The sequence below is a fragment of the Microcaecilia unicolor genome, chromosome 8, assembly GCF_901765095.1.
Source record: "Microcaecilia unicolor chromosome 8, aMicUni1.1, whole genome shotgun sequence".
NCBI lineage: Eukaryota > Metazoa > Chordata > Amphibia > Gymnophiona > Siphonopidae > Microcaecilia > Microcaecilia unicolor.
Genome location: NC_044038.1, coordinates 39,927,106 through 39,944,020, shown reverse-complemented (window position 1 = coordinate 39,944,020; position 16,915 = coordinate 39,927,106). Strand labels below are relative to the sequence as shown.

General features: G+C 44.0%; 1 protein-coding gene across 1 annotated transcript in view; it reads right to left on the bottom strand.

The window, feature by feature from the left end:
* GRIN2A (glutamate ionotropic receptor NMDA type subunit 2A) overlaps window positions 1-16,915 on the bottom strand; it is a 523,242-nt gene that overhangs the window by 102,788 nt on the left and 403,539 nt on the right. The window lies entirely within an intron of this gene.

Genomic DNA, 16,915 nt, shown 5'->3' with positions numbered 1-16,915 from the left:
AGTTCAACAAGTGGCTCCTGGCTGAAGGCGACAAAGTATTCCAAAATGGGCTCCAAGACCGTTGTAGATTGTCTCCAGCTTTGGAATTCACGTTAGTAATTCCCATACGTTCAATACGCAGCAAATATAGCATACATACGTGCCATTCTTGTAGCGATGGGTACTTATACGTCAGCCACTCTGTCAGAATGACTTGTTGAGCCACAACAATAGCCCTATTAACAAAGGATGTAAGTCCATTAGGAGTCAGACGCCCCAACTTAAGCTGCCCAAAGAGAAGTGTGGGGTCACAGTGCCAACTTGTCCTCCACAAGTTAGATGTATAGTACACAATCTCTTTCCAAAATCTGAAAACTCCTTTACAGGATCAAAACATATGTGCTACTGTCGCACCACTGGCTCCACACACTGGCGTACCAAGGGGGGGCGGTGGGGGCGGTCCACCCCGGGTGCACACCGCCGGGGGGGGGGTGCCGCGCGCCGGTCAGCTTCCTTCATTTCTATGCTCCCTCTGCCCTGGAACAGGTTACTTCCTGTTCCGGGGCAGAGGGAGCATGGCAACGAAGGAAGCTGACCGGCGCGTGGCACCCCCCCCAGCGGCGTGCACCCGGGGGGGGGTGGTTCCTTCGCCAGGGTGGGGGGGTTTCGGGGGGTCACGCTGCACCGGGGGGGGGGGGCGCTGCACCCGGGGGGCGGGGCACATCAACGATCCGCCCCAGGTGTCAGCCCCCCCAGGAACGCCACTGGCTCCACATTTCAAGCACGACCCCGAAGGAGATAGTCCCATGTAAAATGCTCTTCTCGGGGATATAACCTTTGGCAGTTTAAATTTTATGGCAATACTAGAATAAGAAGGGAAAGAAATTGTATTCCATGTACATCTGTGGTTAATTTGGTCTCAGAGCTTGACAAGGATTGGGCATCAAAATTATTTTTCTGTTACAAAGATATATGTTTATATGTGGGGAAAAAATATAAAGTTACCTCCTTAGGTACACTCCAGACCATATATTCAGTAAATGTCAGGAAAGTCCAAGGAGATATATATATCTATAAGGTTATGGGGCCCTTATACTAAGCCGCATAAGCGCCTACATGCACCCAACGTGCAGCAATTCTGAGTTACCGCCCGGCTACCACATGGCCCGGGCAGTAATTTTATTTTTGATGCGTGTCCCCTACGCATGAAAGAAAATAATTTTTATTTTCTGGTGCACGGAGCTACTGGGTGGTAAAAGGCATTTGATGTGCGTAGACCATTACTGCCCAGTTAACATATGAGACCTTACCACTAAGTCAATGAGTGACGGGAAGGTCTCAGATCCAAAATGGACGCGCATCAAATTTCATTTTCGGTCAAACTTTTTAAAAAGGCATTTCTACAGGTGTGCTGAAAAATGGATTCATCCAAGATGAGCTTCATTAGTTCTTTCTTTGCAAAAATGTACTGTAAAATATTTGTTTCTATACAATTACAAAAGCTAAACAGGGCTAAGGGGTCCTTTTACCAAGACATGTCAAAAAGTGGCCAGCACTGTTGGCAGTGAGTGGGTTTTTCATGCACTGTGACCACTTTTAGGGACCCTTTTACAAAGGCACGGGAGGGCTAACGCGCAGGTAGCATGCACACAATCAGCACTACCGCCGGGGTAGCACATGCATCCGGCGGTAATTCCGAGTTTGACGCACGCTGAATCCCATGGTAGAAAATAATTTTCTACTTTCTGGCATGGAGGGTATACCCTGTGGTAACCGGCAGCACGCCCATGTTGGTGCGCACTGCATGGTTACCGTGTGTGTAGTGCATGAGCCCTTACCACTAGGTCAATGAGTGGCGGTAAGGGCTCAGGCTATAAATTGGCGTGCACTAGTTTTAATATTAGAGCAGTCCTATTTCTTGGCCCATTAAAAAATAGCCTTTTTCCCAGCGCGTGCCTAAAAGATGCGCCCACACTGCTACAGGCCAATATTTACCACACTTTGTAAAAGGACCCTTAGTGTGGTGGTAAAATGGCCACCTTTCCATATTTTTTTTGTATTGCCCATGCGCTAATTTCCCAATTACCCTCAAATTCTATATATCACGCTGCAGGAATTGAAGCGTATTCTATAACAATGCACATAACTTAATTGGTTATCTAGCTAATCAGCACTGCTAATTGGATGTTAACAAGCAACTATCAGCACTAATTGGCATTGCTTAAGTGTTACATGTACTACTCGCCAAGTGTATTCTGTAATGTGATATGCGTAATTTCCAAATCGCATGGATGAATAGGGGGTGTGGTTATGGGCATGGCAAGGGCGGATCATGGGCGTTTCAAAAATCTATGCACATTATTATAGAATACACCCGCTCTGCACCTAATTTAGGTGTCGGGATTTGTGCCAAATAAAGCATGGCCTAAATGGATGCGACCAAATTTGGTCATGTGGAGAGGCGCTCGGTGTATTCTATACACCACGTGGAAATTTAAGTCAATTCTATAAAAATTAGTGTACTTTAGAGAACACGCCTACACATATCTTTTTTTACTGCGCAGATTTTTCAGGCGCCACATATAGAATCTAGCCCTTAGTGCGTGGCCATTACCGTAGGAGTCCTTACCGCCTCCTATTTAGAAGGCGGTAAGGGCTCCCTTAATACTAGCACTAATCAGGCAGGGCATGGTAATGTATCTAAGTTACCTGTGGGCTCTGGGAGGGATTCAATTTTTTTTTAAACCTTAGGCGGGTCTCGGCCCAATATTCAGCTGCGGCCCACATAATTCTTATGCAGGCCCTGGCTGAATATCAGCTGGGCCCACATAAGGTCTGCCTCCCAGTCCACCCACATGTACCCCCAGTATTCAGTGCAAGTGCCCAGACATGGCCCGGTACGAATCTAGCAATGATTAGCATTTTAAAAACGCAAACTACCGCCGGCTGAATATCGGTAGAATTGTGTACATCTTGAAAACTAAGGGGGTCTTTTACTAAGGTGCCCTAGCATTTTTAGCTCATGCTAAAAATCAGCTGCCCCTAAATGCTGAGACAACTATAGGTATATAATAGGCATCTCAGCATTTAGAGCCAGCTGATTTTTAGCGAAAGCTAAAAATGCGAGCTCACCTTAGTACGAGACCCCCCATAAACTAGATAGAAGCCACTGTCCTAGAGAAACCAGACCCAGAAATCCATGCTTGGGAATAGGGTAAAACCAGATCTGCCCTGAAAAAAATGGAGCAAATTGTCAATGGCTAATTTGATTCCATGACATAAAGAACATGCTAGTCCAGTTCTGGTTTTCCCCATTTGCCTGCATGAACTTGTAGCCCTGCTGTTTTTTTTTTTTTTGTTATTTTTTTTTTTTAAAGAAGCATGCAAGAGAATAAAACCAAGTTACCAGCTCCAGGAGAGAAATTTTAGGCCATTCCTGGATGTCTGACAACCCTACTTAATGCATTATGGAACCTGCCAAAATGATTCAATAGATAGAATCAGAAACTAGAAGTACAGTGATACCTTGGTTTTCATCGATAATCCGTCCGAAAACAATCGGTGAAATCTGAAACCGACGAAAACCGAGGCAATTATTTCCATATGCATCAACACTGGAAAGCAATGGAATTGTTTGGCTAGACGCACGGGGTGATGCTCACGCAACGAGAAACAACGCCACACTGAGCAGAACGCGCGAGTCGTCCTTTGTTTTCGTAAAATTAGCAGCGAGGTCACGTGGGCACGCCGACGAAATCTGAGGCAACCGACGAAATCCGAGACAAATGTTTCGCAGAAAAAGTCGACGAAACCCGAAACCGACGATAACCAAAGTCAACGAAAACCGAGGTACTACTGTACCACGTTACTTTGGAATGTAAGATGAAAACCAGGGCTGGCCAAAAGGTCTCCTTCCAGTTCCTGCAACTGGATAATTGATAGTTCTGCTAGCATCCTGGATTGAGAAGGAGTACATAGCAAAAGATGTGGTACATTCAAAGACAAACACTGGAAAAAAAAAACAAAAAAATCTACCACTAGCACCAGTAGCAACACCATCACTGGTAGCAGCATATAAATAAGCTTTCCCTGTTATATTTGGTAGACATTTGCAAACCAGTTTACAGATTTATTTTATTATTTATTAACACATTTATACCCAGTGGTGTGCTGGAGCAGGCTCTCACAGGCTCGCAAGAGCCGGTTGTTAAGTTTTTAAGAATTTTGGGAGCCGGTTGTTAAAGTAGGGCCCTCCATGTCTACAACTGGCTCCCAAAATGTGGGCTTGGGCCCCCTGCTGAATTATCTTTTACTTTGCTGGTGGGGATGCTGAGCCCTGCCAGCCAAGTAAATAGACTACTGCTGCTCCCCACTCCTTGTTTCCAGCTCTGGGCAGCAGGCTGGGACTTCTCGAGCATGTGAGAGAAGTTCCAGCATGCTGCTCAGAGCAAGACGTTGGGAGTGGTGGCAGTCCATTTATTGGCTGCCAGCAAAGGTATGCCTAGCGTGCCCACACGAAGGGAGGGAGGAGAGAAAGAGGCAAGGGTTGCTCCCCCCCCCCCCCCCCGGCCACTCCTGGCCCTTCCGACTGCAGAGCTGGCTACGTCCGGAGAAAGAGCCTGTTGTTAAAAATTTACCAGCACACCCCTTTTTATACCCCACATTTTCCCACTAATTGCAGGCTCAACGTGGCTTACAGAATAACATGGGTAGGCTACAGTTCAGTATAATATCATTAAGCAATGTCATAGTAAAAAATTAATCATAAACGTATTTACCTTAGTCTCCCCCCAGAACTAGAAATAATTGTAGAACCTAGACCGTGCAGGTCTTTATCTGTCATCAATTACTACAGTACTAGGTAACCCTGCAGGGAATGTTCCAAGAGAAGTAAGGGGGATGGTTCTGCAGTCTCTACCTGGGCAGGATCTATTTTAAGCTATATATGGATATTAGTGCCCTATAGCCACCTCACAGTCTGCTGAACATTTACCCTCTGCTAAATCACTGTAAAGGGTTTCATAGCAGAAGTATATTCCTCCTACTAAATCAAATCTCCACCTACCACAATATCTTTAACACTCTCATTTGTAATTAGATATCCACCATTTTAATTTACAAAAGGGTTATAGAAGCGTATCAGGAGAAAAGCAGATAGCAATGGCATCCTGTAATGCAAAACCGCAACAAAGCCACTGAAACATTTAGCAGCTGGCAGTGAAAAGTGCACTAAGGCTTGTGCGAGCAGAGGGGCTAATCGTTCTTACTTTGCAAAGGGAAAGCTGCCAGGGCTTTCCAGCTCTCTGACGCAATGCAGTCTTTGTGTCACATTGTATTGGGATACAGTGAGTAATGACACACTCTGTCAAACTGTTTCTCCCTGCTGGTAGAAGATGTCCAGGACAGAACAGCAACGGTTGCACCTGATCAAAGCTGCCAATATCTCTGAATGCAGACTGCTGTAGTAAATACTATAGTCACATAAGACCTAATTTGAATTGAATTGAATTTCTATTTCAAAATTGTATTTCCAGCGGTGTGGGAATGCCATGGTATCCTCACTTTCTTTATCAAGCCTGAAACTGCAGAAAGCATAAGGAAAGTAAATCACAAACAAACACCTTCTTATGTTAAAAGCTGCAGTGGATTACAGCTGAGAAAGCAGATGTGCAGCAGCTATGGTGGTCAAGATACATAATCGATGCAGACAGAGAAGGGAGAGGGATATGAAGCTATTTTGGCAGCAAAAAAGTGTCAAGCACACCTGGCCCGAGGCAGCCTGTGACTTCTGTAGACAATTCTATTTATTTCAGTGCAACATGCCTGCAGGAGCTGTAGCGGTGAGTTATGACAAGTAGATACAAGGAAGAGAGCAGAGACACCAGGGGGTGGCCTATGGAGGATGCAGAGAGATGCAGGACCATTTGCAGAGACTCCCAGTAGGGCAGGGGTGGCCACGGGATGACCATTACTGCCTGGTTAAAGCATTGAGACCTTACCGCTAAGTCAATGGCTGGTGGTAAGGTCTCAGACCCAAAATGGACACGTTCCAATTTTCATTTTGCCGCACATCCATTTTGGCCCCCCTCCCCCCCAAAAAGGCTTTTTTTTTTACAGGTGTGCTAAAAAATAATCATGGGCGCGGACAAAACAGGTACCTACACTACCGCAGGCCATTTTTCAGCGCACCTTAGTAAAAGGACCCCTATATGCATGTTTGGAAATCAAGGAAGAGCTTCATTTAACTTATGTACAGAAGGGTTAGTTAAGGTTGCCATAAGAAAGACACTTTTTAAGTAAGATATTTGGGTCATATTCCTAATATTATTCCAGTCTATATTGAGCCACTGTGGTCAGAGCCTTTTTAATTTTTCTTAAAAGCTAGCTGACACGGTTAAAAACAAAATTCAGATATTCAGTGCCAGTATACGCAGATAGTGGCAGTTATTGAATATCCCCCGAACTCTATATATGGTGCCTTTGCATGCACAACTTAATTGATTAACAAGCCAATCAATCAGCGCTGATAATTGGTACTTAACCAATTAATGGCAGTAATTGGCTTCAATTAGAATTTGCGTGCACAACTTTCTAGGCGTATTCTATAATATGGTGCTTTATTCTCATGTGCGCAGTCAGAAAGGGAGCGTGGTAATGGGTGTGGAATAAGGGGGTCATGGGTGTTTAAAAAAACTGTGTGCACTGTTATAGAATACACCCAATCTGTGTCTAGCTTAGGCGCAGGTATTTATGCCTGGTTTTAGGTGGCCTAAATGGGTGCGCCTAAATTTTAGCCGCAAAAACGTCACATGCGCATATTCTGTAAACCATGTGTAACTTTAGGCTTAGTTTATAGAATCACGTCAACCGCATGGTTTTTCAGCGCCAATTTTTAAGGCGCCATTTATAGAATTTAGCACCATCCGGATAAACTGGTCAGTGCTGGCTGATCTGCAAGGCTTTGTTCTGTTTCTGTGAGTCTGATGTTCTGCACATTCAATGTGCAGGACATCAGACTCAGAAATAGAACGAAGCTTTGCGCCGGAAGAAGAGGACCTCGGCTGGCGGGGGTTGGGGTCCCCCGCCAGCAAAGGTAGGGGTAGGCGGGTTGGCGGCGGGAGGGAGGGTTGAGAGGGTCGTCAGCAGGGGGGAGTCAAAGTTGTTGGTGGTGGCGGTGGCGGGGGGTCGGCGGCGGCGGGGGGAGCTAAAATGTGCCCCCTTCACCTCGGGCTCTGGACCCCCCCCTCCCACCGAAGTCTGGCTACGCCCCTGCATCAGGCACTGCCCAGTTGCCCATATGCTCAGTCTACCCCTGTATGAGACCCCTGTATGAGACTTGTGCCCTACAAAGTCCCTTTAGAACTACATACGGTTTACAATAAGACTATAATACTGTGCATTCCCAGAAAGCTATAGATTATATATATATATATATATATATATATATATATATATATATATATATATATATATATATATGTATAATTTAGCAAGCAGTTAGCACATGCACATTCACAAACTACTGCATAACACTGTAGTGCTTCCCATGTGAGTCCACTTTTATCTCACGTGACTTAATTTAATACTTAAAAATTCATGTGATCCCAGATGACAGTGAAAACAAAATAGCTGATCTCCTCTTGCCTCCTTTATCCACTTCCCCTACCTCAAATTCATTCAATGCACTCACAGATCCTAGTGCAAGACCTGCCTTTCAGCGGGAGACTTCTGCTTTGGAGGGTCATCTCCCACAGTCCCACAGAAAAAGCAAAAACTTCTACTTAGGTTGGGTGGGGGGGTGGGGGGTGGCATGCTTTAACTGAAAGCACCTTTCAGAAAATGCCTAGCACCCATCTGGGACTAACCCCATGGCCACTTAGAGGGTCTATCCCCAACACAGTTCAGGTCCGCCTCCACCTGCTACTTGTGCTCTACATTAGGCACCCGCTGACTGGTGCCCCACTTGCCTCTGGGTGAGTCTTCCACTCTGAAAGTATTCCCCAGTGATACTAGGTTACTGGGGCCACACTCCCAGTGGTCCAACAGTTCCTAGACATCACCCACAGACCCAACACACAAACCAACAGGATTCTTAGTCAGTCTAGGACATCAGAGCCAATAAACAATTATGTTTATTTTCATAAAAATATTGAACAGTTTATTTATTTAGCTCATACCTTTTGCAGTAGTAGCTCAAGGTGAGTTACATTCAGGTACACTGGATATTTCTCTGTCCCAGGAGGGCTCACAATCTAAGTTTGTATCTGAGGCAATGGAGGGTTAAGTGACTTGCCCTAGATCACAAGGAGCAGCAGTGGGATTTGAACCAGCCACCTCTGGATTGCAAGACTGGTGCTCTAACCACTAGGCCACTCCTCCATTCCGAACTATAAAAACAGATGGAAAATAGCAGGCAAATAACAGGTGACTGAATAAGGACCAATTATAAAACTATCTAAACATTTTATCACTACCTGGATAGTGCCTGGGAAGTACAGGAAGTATAGCTACTCACAGGTTACAGAATATAACTGATCACGAGGTGTGAGTAAAGAACTCTTTCTCTCTCTATTTCAAACCGAGACTGGGGAAAAAGCCAGTACAACCTGGCTGAATTTGAGCCCAGAATAACATTTTTTTAAAGTAGCTGGCCATATCACTGCAGCTTACTTCTTCTCTGTGTCAAACTAAAGAAGGAACAGTCATTTCTCTATAATAGCTTTAAACACAAAACATGCACCACCTGCTGGCCAAACTAGAGAAATGCACTTCATCGCCACAGCACCTGACTCATCACAGTCAGCAACTAAGGTTCCACGGGATGTGCCCATGACATGCAGCTGTGTGAATCTGAACCTGCCTGTGTGGCTTTACAAATCTGGAGCTTCCCATGTATCTGCCAACTGTATCTGTGTTCACTCCTGGCTCAATGCACAGCTGCATAAGCCTTTCGTCCTCTCATCGCATCCCATCTCCATGTGCTGTGCGATCTCCAACTCCATACACTGCAAGTAGGCAGAGCCAGACCCAGATGGCAGCAAAATACCATGGCCCAAAACACAGAGAAGTGTCGAGTTGTTTAGAGCATGGCTGTAAGCAAAACACCAGTCCACCACCTGCCCTGAGCTGTGGCCATCAGATCCAAATAGGAGGACAAACCACACCAGCAGCAGCAGCTGCCCTCATCACACAGGCAGCATGAGACAGACACAGCCAAGCTGCTTCAAGGCATTGTCTCTGACCACTGACTGCAAGGAGCACTCAGGAACTTATGGGGCTGGGGTTTGATTGATATTTTTATAAACCATCAAGAAACTCCAGACAGCCCAGAACACCGCAGCCAAATTGATATTTGGCAAGGCGAAATATGAAAAGTGTCTGACCCCTTAGAGAAAGCCTACATTGGCTCCCATTGAAAGATCGTATTGCATTCAAGATATGTACCTTGGTTCATAAAATCATTTATGGAGATGCCCCATCATACATGTCAGACCTAATTGACTTACCAGAGAGAAACAACAAAGGTTCATCACGCACCTGCTTAAACCTTCATTATCCCAATTGCAGAGGACTTAAATACAAGTCTGTACATACATCCAGTTTCTCATACACCTGCACACAACTATGGAATGAATTACCGATCGCCATAAAAACAACACACGATCTGACAACCTTACGAAAGTTATTAAAGACCTACTTATTCATAAAGGCGTACAATAAAGATTCCCCATAACGATCTGACTTCCTAATTATTCCAATCACAACTATTAAGGAACCCTCCTATCTGTTCATCCTAATTACATCCTCAAGACTGAATATTATATCTTGTCCTGATATCATTATGTTATGTTATGTTGATCTTTCAATCCACTTCCAATCCAATATGATTTACTTATGCACTCTTATTTGTAATAATTGTAAAATTATTATTCCGTTATTATGATTGCTTTGATATTCTACGTACCCATCTGTATCTATATTTTGAAATTCTTATCCTATAATGTGTACATGTTGCTATAACAGTTTATGAGCCACATTGAGCCTGCAAATAGGTGGGAAAATGTGGGATACAAGTGCAGCAAATAAATAAATAAAAATTGGAGGCATTATTAAGCACAAGCAATTTAAGGGTCCATTTACTAAGCTGTGTTAGGTGCTAATGTGCCTAACCCAGCAAAAAGTGGATTAACACAGGATGTGTTACAGTGTCATGCAGTAGTTTTTGAATGTGCATGTGCTAACCGCAAGCTAAATCATTTTTTGTATTTTTGGAAGGGGTGTGTCAGGGGCAGAGAAAGTGGGCATTCCTGTGCTACTGAGTTAATGCATCTACATTAACGCATGCTAACTAGTTAGTGCATGGAAAACGCAGGAGCCCTACAAATAGGAAGTATCAAGTGATCCCGTGGTTATTTTTATAAATGGTCATGCATCAATGGCAACATTAGCGCATGGCTATTAATAGGAAAAAAATAGAAAATCAGGGGTTTTATGGCTTTGATAAAAATTGCCTTAGCACATGGGAAAGACCCATGTAAGGGGCCAAACTAAAGGCCAAACTGCCTATTTTCCGCAGCTTATTCAAAGGATCCCTTAGTTATTTATATTAAAAGTTTATAACCCACACTATCTTAGAAATTCTAGGTGGTTTACAATAGCGCATATATACTTTAATCAACAATAATGACCAAAAATAAAAACAATTTTACAAAAATTGCTGACTTCTACTGTAGTTAAGTCATTTTTTCATGGTCTTGTGATCCATCCAAGCTATTAAACCTTTCTTGGACAGAACTGCCCTTCTTCACCCTTCTGACCAATAGGCTTGACTACTGCAACTCACTGTATAATCATCTTCCTCTTTCACTTTTATGTGATATGCAAATGGCACAGAACACTGTAATTAAACTAATTACCCATGCATGGAAATACAGCACTTCCAGTCTAATATTGCATCAAGTTGAAATCACTAACCTTGTCACATAACGCTTTTCATAGTGGTTTTCTGCACTACTTATAGGGTGTTTTGATTCCCTGTGTTCCTAGTAGACGCTTACATTCCCAAGAACAAAAACATCTTGCAGATGCACCATTGGCTATTTCTAGCCTGGATACCACTAGGCAAGCAGGAATTTTCTTACCTAGCACTGGTTCCCCAAAATGACATTCCCTAGTATCCTGCATCTAAAACAATGTTTTTTTTTTAATTTTAAGAATCAGTTGGAAACATATTTTTGTTCCATAGCATTTCCTGAGGATTAACTAGAGCAGGGGTGATATGAGTGGAGGAGTAGCCTAATGGTTAGTGCAACAGGCCATGATCCTGGCAACCTGGGTTCAATTCCCACCATAGCTCCTTGTGACCTTGGGCAAGTCACTTAACCCTCCATTGCCTCAGGTACAAAAGACATAGATTGTGAGCCCCCTAGGGACAAAGTACCTGTCTATAATGTGTACAGCACTGTGTACGTCTAGTAGCACTACAGAAATGGTTAGTAAAGAAGGCAGTAGTTGCTTCAGTAATGAGTGCAACTAGATCTTTCTTTGGTTTCATTTTTCTTATTTTTTTTTCCTTTTGGCTATTATTGAGACCATTGTAAACTGCTTTGAATTGTTTCTGAGAAGAGCGGTATAGGAAAGTTTTAAATAAATATAAACAAAAGCCCTTAGTAAGAAACCATTAATCTAATCAAGGAGACCAAATCAATACATGTAAGTCCTGATGACTCAGCCAGCCTATATTAATTGCACATGCTAATATATGCTTATATTCATTTTGTCACTGTAGCATTTTCCTCTTCCATACAAGGGAGAAAAGCAAATACAACTGTTAACACCATGCAAATTTTATCTTCATTTGACTGGCTAATGAAATCAGCAGGTTAGCATATGGTTCCCTCATTAAATGCATTCCATTTCCTCATTTCAGAATAACAAATGAAAAGAACTGATATTGACCAGAAATAACAGATACAAGTAAAAGAAATTTGCATACCCCTCAAACAAGAGGTAAGGTCTTCTTGTATCAGGGCCCTTTCAACTATGCAGCACTCGGGGGGAGGGGGGGGGGGGGGTCCTGAGCTGGAAACACACCCTGTGTGACACACTTCCTAGTGTTCCTACTCCATCAACTATATTGCAACAAAGCAGGAGAAGCAGTGGCTGGGGTGCAATTTTGTTGGTGTTCTCGCCTCCCTTGCGCCCTGTAGTTTAGTTTACTTGGCATTTGATATACTGCTTTTCACACAAAATCCAAAGCAGTTTACAATTCAAAATAGGAAGGAGTTATATATTGCATAGGTCAGGAGAGAGAAGCAGGAAAAGGAGAGAGAGAGAGAAAGAGCAGCCTGGACTCACTGGGACTCTGGAAATGCCAAAGTGAATAAATGTGTTTTTAGCCTTGAACTTTGGATAAGAGCATTTGGAAGAAAAACCTTGCTATGGCCAAGTACTTACACATTTTGAAAAGTTTAAGTGTGAAATATCATAACAAATACATTCAGTGTGAAAGCCAACCTATGCAATTAAAAACAGAGAAAGACTCAATGATTGAAACAAAACAATTTTCATAGCTGTGAAATACAACATGAGCAAATTAGGGTTGGGTAACCCAGTTGTGGCTTGAGTTGGACAGCGGCTGAGATTTCGCCAGCCCGCTTTGGATTTTTATTCAGTTCTCGAAACCAGGCCTCGCCTGAATTATGTATCTTTGATTTGTGTGGCTGACCTTGGAGAAAAGAGCAGGAAGATCATTCCAGTTCCAAGCCAATCTTTTGCCACAGAGCTCATCAATTTTGTTCCTTGATGACTGAAAATCTAGTTAGGTTTTCAAGATTTCTACAGTGAATATGCATGAGATATACTTCCATACAGTGAAGACTGCCTATAAACAGATTGTGTGCAGCATGTTCACTGTGAAAATCCTGAACAACTAGTCTGAGAACTGGATTACATAAGTGCATAAGTATTGCCATACTAAGACAGACCGAAGGTCCATCAAGCCCAGCATCCTGTTTCCAACAGTGGCCAATCCAGGTTACAAATACCTGGCAAGATCCCAAAACAATACAATACATTTTATGCTGCTTATCCTAGAAATATAAGCAGTGGATTTTCCCCAAGTTCATTTTAAAAATGACTTATGGACTTTTCTTTTAGGAAGCTAGCCAAACCTTTTTTTAAACCCTGCTAAGCTAACTGCTTTTACTACATTCTCTGGAAATTCCAGAGTTTAATTACACGATGAGTGAAGAAATATTTTCTCTGATTTGTTTTAAATTTACTACTTTGTAGCTTCATTTTTCTGCCCCCTAGCCCTCACATTTTTGGAAAGAGTAAACAAGTGATTCACGTCTACTCGTTCCACTCCACTCATTATTTTATAGACCTCTATTATATTTTCTTTCAGCTGTCTTTTCTCCAAGCTGAAGAGCCCTAGCCAATTTAGCCTTTCCTCATAGGGAGTTCGTCCCATCCCCTTTATCATTTTCTTCGCCCTTCTCTATACCTTTTCTAATTCCACTCTATCTTTTTTGAGATGCGGTGACCAGAATTGCACACAATATTCAAGGTACAGTTGCACCATGGAGCGATACAAAGGCATTATAACGTCCTCATTTTTGTTTTCCACTGGCCTACTGTATAACTGGCAGTCATCTGCTAGTGGTTAAATGTTAAATGAGTAATTTAATTCATGTGCAAATCTTTGCCTAGTTTAATGAACCAATTGAGTTTTGAAAAGTGCTCATTTGGAATGATAAGGATGATTTTATAACACAGCAGCCATGAAAGTTTTGAAAAACACATTTATTTTATGCTTATTTTATAAATCATCTGAGAGAGAAAGAGTTGAACTATTATTTTTATACTGCCCTGATGTAGAGTGTACGATTGCTTGAAACACGATCTTGCTGATTGCTCTTTTGGATATGTGACTGTCTCTGGGAACAGGTGACTAAAGCAGCAGATCCAAAATGTTGTGAATGGCTGATTTTTCATGTCATGGATCTATAAGTATGCAAATGTTACCTGTGTGAACTTCTGTAACTTTATTTTCCACATAAAAGGTTGGGATTTGGACTGTTGCATTATAAATGTGTTGCTTTAACAAAATTCATTAAAACCTCCTTATCCCAGAGATGGTCACATATATATGATTTCTTTATTCATCTATGGATTATGTTAAGTAAATCTAATGAGAAATATTTATGTTGAATTCTTTACATACCTAGGGCTCTGTTTACTAAGGTGCGCTAGCATTTTTAGCGCATGCAGATAATTAGCACGCGCTAACTGTGTAGGCGCCCATAGGAATATTGTGGGTGCCTACACAGCGCACGCTAATGGCTAGCGTGCACTAAAATCACTAACACGCCTCTAGTGCGGCTTAGTAAACGGGGCCCTAATTTTGTTGGATATGGAGGAAGATTGAAGAAGTCTTTTGATTTTCATCTGAATTGATATTTTTTAGATTATAATCACCCTACATATTTTCACTAATCTTCAGAGGACCAATGATTAAAGAAGGCCGGCGAGGAGCATGCCGAGCAGCCGCACATTACATGGTGGCTGCCGCACGGCAGCTCCCCAGCCCGAGCAACCCTTCCCTTCTGGCTTCCCCCCGACGGTCTGGATAACGTAGCAGGGGACCCTGCCCGTCATTGGTTGGAAGGCCGGAAGGGGGCGGGGCTTCGTGGGGTGCCCCATGCACCGCTTAAGAGCTGCCGACGAGACAGGGGGAGTCTGTTTGTCGGCAGCGAGCGGTGCAGGATGGGAACTCTGGGATGTGTTGGAACAACAGCCGAAAGGAAGATCGCCTGCTTCAGGCAAGGGACACGAACACTCACTGCTGGCAGACTAATCACCTCACTGGTTATACATGGCAGGTGGGACTCTGGTCTGGGGTGCAGCCACAAGCAGATGGATGCTCGGCCACGCTGGGGGCGGAGTCAGGGCTGGCCGCAGCGTGGGCGGTGATGCTGGCTCTCTAGCTGGATAAGCATAGCGGAGGGCTGAAGTATCTGCAACGTCAAACCCAAGGCTCGGGTGCTTCCTAGGGATTGTTTAATGTGTTTTCAATAAAGCTGTGGCCATTTATTCCAAAATCTGTCTCATGCTTGGTCTGTGAGTGGTTTAGGGGTAAAAGCGAGGGAGGGTGCGAGAGGGTGTGCAGCCTGCCTATGTTATACTTTTGGAGCACTTTTTCTTTTCTATTGAAGACGGCTTCTGTTATGATGGTCCATAACATTTCCTTTTACAAGAGATAATGAAGTGATGCTTAGCAATGTTCCCTTAAGCTGTGCGGGAGTCCCCGAACTACACTGCTGCCAGTAGGAGGCGCTGCTTCAATACTGTGTTTTCAATTGCTATGGACAGGCAGGTGCTCTGGAGTTCCTGCAGAACTTGCCTGGCCCTCGCTATTGAAAATGTGTTATTGAAAGAGCACCGCCACTGGCAGGAATGTAGGTGGAGGACTCCTGAACAGCTTAGAGGGAACACTGGCTCCTAGAATAACTCTAGTAGCATGCAAATTCTCTTCCACTGTTACACTTGCTCTGAGGCAGGTGCAATTATGTGCATGTGTGGGACCGTGCACATTTATAAGGTACGCACATGCCTCACAGCTCTGTCCCAGCTCCACTCAAACTCTGCCCTCGACATGAAGAGGGTAATTCTATACAGGGCATCCAAATGTAGGTGCACAAATGGAAGATAATGATACTTGAGTGACACAACAGGGGTAAAATGGCAGGTATGCTATTCTATATCTTGGCGTCTAAGTGTTCTCACATGCAAGTGCAAAGGGGGTGCTCCCATGGATGGGTCATGGGAATTCCCACTAGTTTAGCATGTCCTTTAGATAATGCTTCCTTTTGTTCACGCAATTGCAGCATTTATACAAGCCATAGATATGGCCTAAAACTTACATGTTGTCTTATGCTAGTATTCTGTAACAGTTTAGACACACTAATGTGCTAGTTGAGTGCCCAAATTTTTAGGTACCTAAATTTGAGTGCCTTTTATTGAACTGACCTCAGACGGCATAGCAGGGGTGAACTGACAGGGATCTGGGCCCCTGGGCAATAAGTGTCCTGGGCCCCCCGGTCCTGGGTCCCACATCTCTCCCCAGATTAAACATCTTTCTCCCCCTCCCTTTGATGCACCATCTCTGCCCCCCTCCCTCCATTCCTCAGATCCAACATCTCTCCCCCCTCCCCAGATCCAACATCTCCCCCTCCTCCATGTAACATCTCTCCCTCTCATTCTTTTTCCCTCCCCTTGTTGCACCATCTCTGACCCCCCTCTGTAGCTCCACCATCTCTGACCCCTCCCTCCCTCCTTCAGGTCCAACATCTCTCCCCTCTCCTAAGGCCAACATCTCCCCCTCTGTCCCTGGATCTGACTCTCTCCCCTCACATTTACCTCAAAAGTCCCCTTCTCCATACAGGGCACTGTCTGTCTGCCACTGACTGGAACCTCTCTGCCTTAGCCCATCCTCGTGGAAGCAGGGGTGAGCTACGGCAGAAAGGTGTGGGCCACAGCAGAGAGAAAGGTTTGGTCAGTGGCAAACAGACAGGGCCCAGTACGTAGAAAGGGACTTTTGGGGGAAGGGGGGAGAGTGGGGGGAGTGCCGGGCCCGGGGATAGAGGGGAGAGAGTTGTCGGACATATGAGGAGGAGGTACCTGGCCCTCAGACATTACCCAGTTGCCCAAATGGTCAGTCTGCCCCTGCTGCGTAGAATTGAATGCGCTTTTGTTGGTACAGTCCCCTGTATACATGTATGCACTTGCGCAATTTCCTAGCAGCCATTTTCCATTAATAAAAAATGCTTTACATTTACTCCCTATTATCATACTTAGCTCAAATGCTGGTACAGTGGCTGGGTCTCTGGCCCACAGTACTTTCCCAGCTCAGAGGAAATTTCATTTGAATTCA